Raw genomic sequence first — 13,020 nt, forward strand, 5'->3', positions numbered from 1 at the left:
TACGAGATCATGGGAGCAAGGACACGGATGACAATTGGATCAAGCGCAAATTCCTCAAGGTAATGATGCCCTATCACAAGGCCATGTCCTCCGTCATTCATCAAAGACCGGACTTCCACACTTTGACCTCAAGCGAAGTGTTGGATGAGTTTGTGGCCATGAACATTTTGGACAAGACCGCCGACAATGCGGTGCTTCGTTCTCAAAGGGAAAAGAAGCCTAACCTTGCATTGAAGGCCAAGCTCACCGTTGAAGAAGAAGAAGAGGAAGAAGAGGAGAGCAACCCCGAAGATACGAAGTATGCGTATCATGAACACATGGCACTTGCTTCAAGGCAATTTTGGAGCAAGAAAAACTCAAGGCCAAACTTTAGCAAGAACAACTCAAGTGGCACGAAGAGCAAGCAACGTGTAAGGACTTGCTACAATTGTGGCAACGTGAGTCATTTTATTGCGGAGTGTCCGTATGAGAAGAGGGAAGACAATGGTGGCAAGCTCATCCAAAAGGACAAGGCCAAGTCGTTCCCCAACAAGAGCAACTTCACCAAGAAGACTCCTCCCAAGGCATTGGTGGTATAAGAAGAGTACAATGAGGATGATGACGATGATGAAAGTGATGAGTCAGTTGCCATGGCCTCAGTTGCCATTGCGATGACTCCACGGGTGTCTCTCTTCGACTCACCCAATGAGAGCATCACCGCCAAGTGCCTCATGGCTAAAGCCACCAACAAGGTAACCTCCAACATCAAAACTACCATCATTAATCATCCTTCTCCGACAGATAGCATTAATGAACTTGAGGAAGCTAATGTGGAGGCTAATGAGTTTGAGGCCTTTATGGGCAAACTCAAGGGAAAATCCAAGAAGCACTTTATTGCTCTCTTGGAACAACTTGGTGAAGCCAATGACATGATCGAGGCTCACGAAAACACCATCACTAAGATGGAAGGGCATAGCCGTGACTATGCCGATGAGATTTCGGATCTTTCCAATGCTCTTGAGGAAGAGCGTGGTCTTCGTTTGGCTCTTGAGGAGTCACACAACATTGATCATGCTAAGTTAAAGAAAGATTATGATCATGTCCTCATTGTTTCTCATGTGCTAAACTCCGAGAAGGCCGAACTTGAGGTTGATCTTGCTAGACTCAAAGAGGAGTTTGATCTACTTGACAAGGCTCACAAGGTCTTGAAGGGTGCTCATGCTAGCCTCAAAGAGTCTCATGATCAACTTCAAGTAAAGCTAACCAAGGAAAAAGCCACTTTCCCTCGTATGATGTTAATTGATAATGCAAATGCTACTAACCCGTGTTGTGAGCATGTGCATCTCATTGAGGAGAACACTAAGCTAAAGGGGCAACTTGAGAAAGGTCTTGCGACTTGCATACAAGGCAAGAAGAACCTCAATGATCTTTTGATCAACCAAAAGGGAGTTGTAGCCAAGGAAGGGGTTGGGTACGTGCCCGACTCCAAGAACAAGAAGAAGAATGACAAGACCAAACGACCTCCTCCTCTCATGCAAACCTTTGTGAAGGAGGGAGAAAGTGCCTCCGAGGAGAAGAAGAAGAACAATACGAAGGGTGGCGTTGTCAGAAGGGACAATGTCACTCCTCGCATCAAAGCCGGCGACTTTAATCCTTCTTATGTGTTATGCTGTGCTAGTGATGGGCATGTCTATGCCAAATTCGTTGAGTCTCTTCATGAATATATTGAATGGTCTATTTGGGTTCCAAAGACCCTTGTTACTAACATCAAAGGACCCATTACAAAATGGGTACCTAAAACCAAGCATTAATCTCTTGTAGGTGTTTGCTTCCGGTGGGGGATCATGGTTGCTCGATAGTGGAGCTACGAATCATATGACCGGAAGTAAGGACTTGGTAGTGGACGTGCACAAGATTCCATCTATGCCCACCAATGTCGAGTGGGGTGACACCTCATCCTCCAAGGTATTGGGACTTGGCAAGGTGGTCATCTCTCATGATCTCACGATCGAGAAGGTCATGCTTGTTGAGTCCCTTGCATACAATTTACTTTCCGTTCGTCAACTTGCAATCACGGGCTTTGCCACTTTCTTTGATATCGATACCGTGGCCCTCTTGTGGAGCAAGCCTCTTAAAGTAGCCTTTGTTGGGCATGCCGAGAACGGTCTATATGTGATTAACTTTTCGAAGCGACCCACTAAGACCGCGACATGCCTAATGGCTAAAGTTGATGTGGGATGGCTTTGGCATCGCCGTTTAGACGATGTCAATATGAGATCTTTGCAAAGTCTCCTCAAGGGGGACCATGTCCGTGGACTAACGAATGTTAGTTTTGCTAAAGATCGTGCTTGTATCAAAGGAAAGCTACATGAGAAGGCTCACCCTCCCACGACTATCATTTACTCAAAGAGGCCTTTGGAGCTCCTTCACATGGATCTCTTTGGGCCTCCATCCTTCGATAGTCTTGGGGGTAGGAAGTATTGCTTGGTGATTGTGGATGACTACTCAAGATACACTTGGGTGTATTTATTCAAGAGGAAGAGCGAGACCCAACAAACCGTCATTGACTTTGCAAATGAAGCACAACGTCAACACAATGCAAAGATCTTGACAATAAGAAGTGACAACGGCACCGAGTGCAAGAACTACACCTTCGATGAGTTTCTTAGTGATGAGGGGATCAAGCATCAATACTCCGCACCTTACACCCCTCAACAAAACGTTGTCACGGAGAGGAAGAACTGGACGTAGATGGATGCGGCAAGGACCATGATGGCAGAGTTCAAGTCTTCGTACAACTTTTGGGCCGAAGCCATCAACACCGTGTGTCATGCATCCAATCGGCTCTACCTCCGCAAGGGCTTGAACAAGACTCCATATGAGATACTCACTGGTAACAAGCCCAACCTCAAGTACTTCCGGGTGTTCGGGTGTAAGTGTTTCATTCTGAAGAAAGGTGTTCGGTTGTCTAAATTTGAGGCTAGAGCTTATGAGGGCATATTTGTTGGTTATGCTAAAAACTCTCATGCTTACCGTGTCCTCAATAAATCCATGGGACTTATTGAGGAGACGGGTAACGTGAAGTTTGATGAGAATAACACCTCCCAAGTGGAGCAAAGTGGCACTTGTGATGTAAGTGATGAAATTCCTCCCCAAGCCATAAGAAGAATGTAGGAAATATGCCCTAGAGGCAATAATAAAAGGATTATTATTATATTTCCTTGTTCATGATAATTGTCTTTTATTCATGCTATAATTGTGTTATCCGGAAATCGTAATACATGTGTGAATACATAGACACCAACATGTCCCTAGTAAGCCTCTAGTTGACTAGCTCGTTGATTAACAGATAGTCATGGTTTCCTGACTATGGACATTGGATGTCATTGATAACAAGATCACATCATTAGGAGAATGATGTGATGGACAAGACCCAATCCTAAACATAGCACAAGATCGTATAGTTCGTTTGCTAGAGTTTTTCCAATGTCAAGTATCTTTTCCTTAGACCATGAGATCGTGTAACTCCCGGATACCGTAGGAACGCTTTGGGTGTACCAAACGTCACAATGTAACTGGGTGACTATAAAGGTATACTACGGGTATCTCCGAAAGTGTCTGTTGGGTTGACACGGATCAAGACTGGGATTTGTCACTCCGTATGACGGACAGGTATCTCTGGGCCCACTTAGTAATGCATCATCATAATGAGCTCAAAGTGACCAAGTGTCTGGTCACGGGATCATGCATTACGGTACGAGTAAAGTGACTTGCCGGTAACAAGATTGAACGAGGTATTGGGATACCGACGACTGAATCTCGGGCAAGTAACGTACCTATTGACAAAGGGAATTGTATACGGGGTTGCTTGAATCCTCGACATCATGGTTCATCCGATGATATCATCGAGGAGCATGTGGGAGCCAACATGGGTATCCAGATCCCACTGTTGGTTATTGACCAGAGAGCCGTCTCGGTCATGTCTACATGTCTCCTGAACCCGTAGGGTCTACACACTTAAGGTTCGGTGACGCTAGGGTTGTAGAGATATGAATATGCAGTAATTAGAAAGTTGTTCGGAGTCCCGAATGAGATCCCGGACGTCATGAGGAGTTCCGGAATGGTCCAGAGGTGAAGAATTATATATAGGAAGTGCAGTTTCGGCCATCGGGAGAGTTCCGGAAATCACCGGTATTGTACCGGGACCATCAGAAGGGTCCCGGGGGTCCACCGGGTGGGGCCACCCATCCCGGAGGGCCCCATGGGCTGAAGTGGGGAGGGGAACCAGCCCATAGTGGGCTGGTGCGCCCCCTTTGGCCCACCCCATGCGCCTAGGGTTGGGAACCCTAGGGTGGGGGGGCGCCCCACCTGGCTTGGGGGGCACTCCAACCCTTGGACACCGCTCCCCCCTAGGAGATCCCATCTCCTAGGGCCGGCGCCCCCCTAGGGGAGCCTATATAAAGGGGGGGAGGGAGGGGCAGCCGCATCCTTGACTCTTGGCGCCTCCCTCTCCCCTGCTACACCTCTCCCTCTCGCAGAAGAACGGCGAAGCCCTGCTGCGGTGACTGCTGCATCCACCACCATGCCGTCGTGCTGCTGGATCTTCATCAACCTCTCCTCCCCCTTGCTGGATCAAGAAGGAGGAGACGTCACGCTGACCGTACGTGTGTTGAACACGTAGGTGCCGTCCGTTCGGCGCTAGGATCTCCGGTGATTTGGATCACGTCGAGTACGGCTTCCTCATCCCCGTTCTTTGAACGCTTCCGCGCGTGATCTACAAAGTTATGTAGATGCAATCCGATCACTCGTTGCTAGATGAACTCATAGATGGATCTTGGTGAAACCGTAGGAAAATTTTTGTTTTCTGCAACGTTCCCCAACAGTGGCATCATGAGCTAGGTCTATGCGTAGTTCTTTTTGCACGAGTAGAACACAATTTGTTGTGGGCGTAGATGTTGTCAACTTTCTTGCCGCTACTAGTCTTATTTTGCTTCAGCGGTATTGTGGGATGAAGCGGCCCGGACCAACCTTACACGTACGCTTACGTGAGACAGGTTCCACCGACTGACATGCACTAGTTGCATAAGGTGGCTGGCGGGTGTCTGTCTCTCCCACTTTAGTTGGAGCGGATTTGATGAAAAGGGTCCTTATGAAGGGTAAATAGAAGTTGACAAATCACGTTGTGTCTTTAACGTAGGTAAGAAAACGTTCTTGCTAGAACCCTCTTGCAGCCACGTAAAACTTGCAACAACAATTAGAGGACGTCTAACTTGTTTTTGCAGCAAGTGTTCTGTGATGTGATATGGCCAAAGTTGTGATGAATGATGAATGATATATATGTGATGTATGAGATCATGTTCTTGTAATAGGAATCACGACTTGCATGTCGATGAGTATGACAACCGGCAGGAGCCATAGGAGTTGTCTTAATTTTTTGTATGACCTGCGTGTCATTGAGAAACGCCATGTAAATTACTTTACTTTATTGCTAAACGTGTTAGCCATAGTAGTAGAAGTAATAGTTGGCGAGCAACTTCATGGAGACACGATGATGGAGATCATGATGATGGAGATCATGGTGTCATGCCGGTGACAAGATGATCATGGAGCCCCAAGATGGAGATCACAGGAGCTATATGATACTGGCCATATCATGTCACTATTATTCGATTGCATGTGATGTTTATCATGTTTTTGCATCTTGTTTACATAGAACTACGGTAGTAAATAAGATGATCCCTCATAATAATTTCAAGAAAGTGTTCCCCCTAACTGTGCACCGTTGCGACAGTTCGTTGTTTCGAAGCACCACGTGATGATCAGGTGTGATAGATTCCAACGTTCACATACAACGGGTGCAAGACAGATTTACACATGCAAACACTTAGGTTGACTTGACGAGCCTAGCATGTACAGATATGGCCTCGGAACACAGAAGACCGAAAGGTCGAGCATGAGTCGTATAGAATATACGATCAACATGAAGATGTTCACCGATGTTGACTAGTCCGTCTCATGTGATGATCAGACACGGCCTAGTTAACTCGGATCATGTTATACTTAGATGACTGGAGGGATGTCTATCTAAGTGGGAGTTCGTTGAATAATTTGATTAGATGAACTTAATTATCATGAACTTAGTCTAAAATCTTTACAACATGCATTGTAGATCAAATGGCCAACGTTGTGCTCAACTTCAACGCGTTCCTAGAGAAAACCAAGCTGAAAGACGATGGCAGCAACTATACGGACTGGGTCCAGAACCTGAGGATCATCCTCATAGCTTCCAAGAAAGATTATGTCCTACAAGCACCGATAGATGAAGCACCTGCTCTCCCTGCAGAACAAGACGTTATGAACGCTTGGTAGACACGTACCGATGATTACTCCCTCGTTCAGTGCGGCATGCTTTATAGCTTAGAGCCGGGGCTCCAAAAGCATTTTGAGAGACACGGAGCATATGAGATGTTCGAAGAGCTGAAAATGGTTTTTCAAGCACATGCCCGGGTCGAGAGATATGAAGTCTCCGACAAGTTCTTCAGCTGTAAGATGGAGGAAAACAGTTCTGTCAGTGAGCACATACTCACTATGTCTGGGTTACATAACCGCTTGACTCAGCTGGGAGTTAATCTCCCGGATGACGCGGTCATTGACAGAATCCTTCAGTCGCTTCCACCGAGCTACAAGAGCTTTGTGATGAACTTCAATATGTAGGGGATGGAAAAGACCATTCCTGAAGTATTTGCAATGCTGAAATCAGCAGAGGTAGAAGTCAAAAAGGAACATCAAGTGTTGATGGTGAATAAAACCACTAAGTTCAAGAAAGGCAAGGGTAAGAAGAACTTCAAGAAGGACGGCAAGGGAGTTGCCGCGCCCGGCAAGCAAGCTGCCGGGAAGAAGCCAAAGAATGGACCCAAGCCTGAGACTGAGTGTTTTTATTGCAAGGGAAGTGGTCACTGGAAGCGGAACTGCCCCAAATACTTAGCGGACAAGAAGGCCGGCATCACGAAAGGTATATGTGATATACATGTAATTGATGTGTACCTTACCAGTACTCGCAGTAGCTCCTGGGTATTTGATACCGGTGCGGTTGCTCACATTTGTAACTCAAAGCAGGAGCTGCGGAATAAGCGGAGACTGGCGAAGGATGAGGTGACGATGCGCGTCGGGAATGGTTCCAAGGTCGATGTGATCGCCGTCGGCACGCTACCTCTACATTTACCTACGGGATTAGTTTTAAAGCTCAATAATTGTTATTTAGTGCCAGCTTTGAGCATGAACATTGTATCAGGATCTCATTTAATTCGAGATGGCTACTCATTTAAATCCGAGAATAATGGTTGTTCTATTTATATGAGAGATATGTTTTATGGTCATGCTCCGATGGTGAATGGTTTATTCTTAATGAATCTCGAGCGTAATGCTACACATATTCATAGTGTGAATACCAAAAGATGTAAGGTTGATAATGATAGTCCCACATACTTGTGGCACTGCCGCCTTGGTCACATAGGTGTCAAACGCATGAAGAAGCTCCCTGCAGATGGACTTTTACAGTCTCTTGATTACGAATCATTTGACACGTGCGAACCATGCCTCATGGGTAAAATGACCAAGACTCCATTCTTAGGAACAATGGAGCGAGCAACCAACTTATTGGAAATCATACATACTGATGTGTGCGGTCCAATGAGTGTTGAGGCTCGCGGTGGCTATCGTTATGTTCTCACCCTCACTGATGACTTGAGTAGATATGGGTATGTCTATTTAATGAAACACAAGTCTAAGACCTTTGAAAAGTTCAAGGAATTTCAGAGTGAGGTTGAGAATCAACGTGACAGGAAAATTAAGTTCTTGCGATCAGATCGTGGATGAGAATACTTGAGTCACGAGTTTGGCACACACTTAAGAAAATGTGGAATAGTTTCACAACTAACGCCACCTGGAACACCTCAGTGCAATGGTGTGTCCGAACGTCATAATCGCACTCTATTAGATATGGTGCGATCTATGATGTCTCTTACCGATTTACCGCTATCATTTTGGGGCTATGCTTTAGAGACTGCCGCATTCACTTTAAATAGGGCTCCGTCGAAATCCGTTGAGACGACACCGTATGAATTATGGTTTGGGAAGAAACCTAAGCTGTCGTTTCTAAAAGTTTGGGGATGCGATGCTTATGTCAAGAAATTTCAACCTGAAAAGCTTGAACCGAAGTCGGAAAAATGCGTCTTCATAGGATACCCTAAAGAAACTATTGGGTATACCTTCTACCTCAGATCCGAAGGCAAGATCTTTGTTGCCAAGAATGGATCCTTTCTAGAGAAGGAGTTTCTCTCGAAAGAAGTAAGTGGGAGGAAAGTAGAACTCGATGAAGTATTACCTCTTGAACCGGAAAATGGCGCAACTCAAGAAAATGTTCCTGAGGTGCCTGCACCGACTAGAGAGGAAGTTAATGATGATGATCATGAAACTTCAGATCAAGTTGCTACTGAACTTCGTAGGTCCACAAGGACATGTTCCGCACCAGAGTGGTACGGCAACCCTGTCTTGGAAATCATGTTGTTAGACAACGGTGAACCTTCGAACTATGAAGAAGCGATGGCGGGCCCGGATTCCGACAAATGGCTAGAAGCCATGAAATCCAAGATAGGATCCATGTATGAAAACGAAGTATGGACTTTGACTAACTTGCCCGTTGAGCGGTGAGCCATAGAAAATAAATGGATCTTTAAGAAGAAGACAGACGCGGATGGAAATGTGACCATCTATAAAGCTCGGCTTGTCGCTAGGGGTTATCGACAAGTTCAAGGGGTTGACTACGATGAGAGTTTCTCAACCGTAGCGAAGCTGAAGTCCGTCCGAATCATGTTAGCAATTGCCGCATTCTATGATTATGAGATATGGCAAATGGACATCAAAACGGCATTCCTTAATGGTTTCCTTAAGGAAGAATTGTATATGATGCAGCCAGAAGGTTTTGTCGATCCTAAGAATGCTGACAAGGTGTGCAAGCTCCAACGCTCGATTTATGGGCTGGTGCAAGCATCTCGGAGTTGGAACATTCACTTTGATGAGATGATCAAAGCGTTTGGGTTTATGCAGACTTATGGAGAAGCCTGCGTTTACAAGAAAGTGAGTGGGAGCTTTGTAGCATTTCTCATATTATATGTAGATGACATACTTTTGATGGGAAATGATATAGAGCTTTTGGACAGCATTAAGGCCTACTTGAATAAGAGTTTTTCAATGAAGGACCTTGGAGAAGCTGCTTATATATTAGGCATCAAGATCTATAGAGATATATCAAGACGCCTCATAGGTCTTTCACAAAGCACATACCTTGATAAGATATTGAAGAAGTTCAATATGGATCAGTCTAAGAAGGGGTTCTTGCCTGTGTTGCAAGGTGTGAAATTGAGCTCAGCTCAATGCCCGACCACGACAGAAGATATAGAAGAGATGAGTGTCATCCCCTATGCCTCAGCCATAGGGTCTATTATGTATGCCATGCTATGTACCAGACCTGATGTAAACGTTGCCGTAAGTTTGGTAGGTAGGTACCAAAGTAATCCCGGCAAGGAACACTGGACAGCGGTCAAGAATATCCTGAAGTACCTGAAAAGGACTAAGGAAATGTTTCTCGTTTATGGAGGTGATGAAGAGCTCATCGTAAAGGGTTACGTCGATGCTAGCTTCGACACAGATCTGGATGACTCTAAGTCACAAACCGGATACGTGTATATTTTGAATGGTGGGGCAGTAAGCTGGTGCAGTTGCAAGCAGAGCATCGTGGCGGGATCTACATGTGAAGCGGAGTACATGGCGGCCTCGGAGGCAGCGCATGAAGCAATTTGGGTGAAGGAGTTCATCACCGACCTAGGAGTCATACCCAATGCGTCGGGGCCGATCAAACTCTTCTGTGACAACACTGGAGCTATTGCACTTGCCAAGGAGCCCAGGTTTCACAAGAAGACCAGGCACATCAAGCGTCGCTTCAACTCCATTTGTGAAAATGTTCAAGATGGAGACATAGATATTTGTAAAGCACATACGGACCTGAATGTAGCAGATCCGTTGACTAAACCTCTCCCTAGAGCAAAACATGATCAACACCAGAATTCCATGGGTGTTTGATTCATCACATTGTAACTAGATTATTGACTCTAGTGCAAGTGGGAGACTGTTGGAAATATGCCCTAGAGGCAATAATAAAAGGATTATTACTATATTTCCTTGTTCATGATAATTGTCTTTTATTCATGCTATAATTGTGTTATCCGGAAATCGTAATACATGTATGAATACATAGACACCAACATGTCCCTAGTAAGCCTCTAGTTGACTAGCTCGTTGATCAACAGATAGTCATGGTTTCCTGACTATTGACATTGGATGTCATTGATAACGAGATCACATCATTAGGAGAATGATGTGATGGACAAGACCCAATCCTAAACATAGCACAAGATCGTATAGTTCGTTTGCTAGAGTTTTTCCAATGTCAAGTATCTTTTCCTTAGACCATGAGATCGTGTAACTCCCGGATACCGTAGGAATGCTTTGGGTGTACCAAACGTCACAACGTAACTGGGTGACTACAAAGGTATACTACGGGTATCTCCGAAAGTGTCTGTTGGGTTGACACGGATCAAGACTGGGGTTTGTCACTCCGTATGACGGAGAGGTATCTCTGGGCCCACTCGGTAATGCATCATCATAATGAGCTCAAAGTGACCAAGTGTCTGGTCACGGGATCATGCATTACGGTACGAGTAAAGTGACTTGCCGGTAACGAGATTGAACGAGGTATTGGGATACCGACGATCGAATCTCGGGCAAGTAACGTACCGATTGACAAAGGGAATTGTATACGGGGTTGCTTGAATCCTCGACATCATGGTTCATCCGATGATATCATCGAGGAGCATGTGGGAGCCAACATGGGTATCCAGATCCCGCTGTTGGTTATTGACCGGAGAGCCGTCTCGGTTATGTCTACATGTCTCCCGAACCCGTAGGGTCTACACACTTAAGGTTCGGTGACGCTAGGGTTGTAGAGATATGAATATGCAGTAACCCGAAAGTTGTTCAAAGTCCCGGATGAGATCCCGACGTCACGAGGAGTTCCGGAATGGTCCGGAGGTGAAGAATTATATATAGGAAGTGCAGTTTTGGCCATCGGGAGAGTTTCGGGGGTCACCGGTATTGTACCGGGACCACCGGAAGGGTCCCGGGGGTCCACCGGGTGGGGCCACCCATCCCGGAGGGCCCCATGGGCTGAAGTGGGGAGGGGAACCAGCCCATAGTGGGCTGGTGCGCCCCCTTTGGCCCACCCCATGCGCCTAGGGTTGGGAACCCTAGGGTGGGGGGGCGCCCCACCTAGCTTGGGGGGAACTCCACCCCTTGGTCGCGGCCCCCCTAGGAGATCCCATCTCCTAGGGCCGGCGCCCCCCCTAGGGGAGCCTATATAAAGGGGGGAGGGAGGGTCAGCCGCACCCTTGACTCTTGGCGCCTCCCTCTCCCCTGCTACACCTCTCCCTCTCGCATAAGAACCGCGAAGACCTGCTGCGGTGACTGCTGCATCCACCACCACGCCGTCGTGCTGCTGGATCTTCATCAACCTCTCCACCCCCTTGCTGGATCAAGGAGGAGACGTCAAGCTGACCGTACGTGTGTTGAACACAGAGGTGCCGTCCGTTCGGTGCTAGGATCTCCGGTGATTTGGATCACGTCGAGTACGACTTCCTCATCCCCGTTCTTTGAACGCTTCCGCGCGTGATCTACAAAGGTATGTAGATGCAATCCGATCACTCATTGCTAGATGAACTCATAGATGGATCTTGGTGAAATCGTAGGAAAATTTTTGTTTTCTGCAACGTTCCCCAACAAAGAATGGGTGTTGGCTTTATCCTACCCATTGAGGAACCCCTTGTGGCCGAAGGAGAAGGACAAAGCTCCACTCAAGCGGAGCCATCACCAACCCAAGGCCCACACACTTCCGAAGAACAACATGAAGGCCCTCATCCTCAAGAACATGACCAAGGGCAAGATCACGCTCAAGACGGTGTTGACACATCAAGTGATGCCCAAGGTCAAGTTCTCTCCTCCGATCAAGTTCAAGAACAAGAACAAGCTCAAGACGACGCTCAAGATGATCAAGTGACCACTCCTCATCTCACCCCCAAGGAGGAATTAGAGCGTCGTGCCGCCAAGGTTGCTTCCAAGCTCTCCACCAAGGATCATCTCATTACGAATGTGCTTGGAAGCTTAAGAAAGGGGGTAAGCACTCGTAGACAATTAGCAAATTATTGTGAGCATCACGCGTTTGTCTCTTGTGTGGAACCCCACAAGGTCTATGAGGCGCTAGAAGATCCGGATTGGCTCAATGCCATGCATGAAGAACTCAACAACTTCGAGTGCAACAAAGTGTGGAGATTGGTGCCAAGACCGACGGGGAACCACAATGTCATCGGAACCAAGTGGATATTTAAGAACAAGCAAGATGCCCATGGGATTATCATTCACAACAAGGCTCGTTTGGTAGCACAAGGCTACTCCCAAGTCGAGGGTATCGACTACGTTCGAGATGTCTTCCATGGGAGAGTTGAAGTTCTTTCTAGGGTTCAAAGTGAAGCAAAGAAGAGAAGGAACCTTCATCAATCAAGCCAAATATACTCAAGACATGCTCAAAAGATTAAAGCTAAGTGATGTCAAGCCGGCTTCCACTCCCATGCCCACCAAGTGCCAACTTGACATAGATCCCAATGGTAAAGCGGTGGATCAAAAGGTATATCGCTCCATGATAGGTTCCTTGCTTTACCTTTGTGCATCTAGACCGGATATCATGTTGAGTGTGGGAATTTGTGCACGGTTTCAAGCCGCACCTAAGGAAAGTCACTATGTGGCGGTCAAATGAATCTTTCAATATTTGGCTCATACCCCAAACTTTGGCCTATGGTACCTAAGAGGAGCAAACTTCAAGCTTGTAGGGTATTCAGATTCCGATTGGGCGGGAGACAAAGTGGATAGGAAGTCCAC

Source organism: Triticum urartu, chromosome 2A (genome assembly GCF_056163025.1).
Source record: "Triticum urartu cultivar PI428250 chromosome 2A, HENAU_Tu73, whole genome shotgun sequence".
NCBI classification, from domain to species: domain Eukaryota; kingdom Viridiplantae; phylum Streptophyta; class Magnoliopsida; order Poales; family Poaceae; genus Triticum; species Triticum urartu.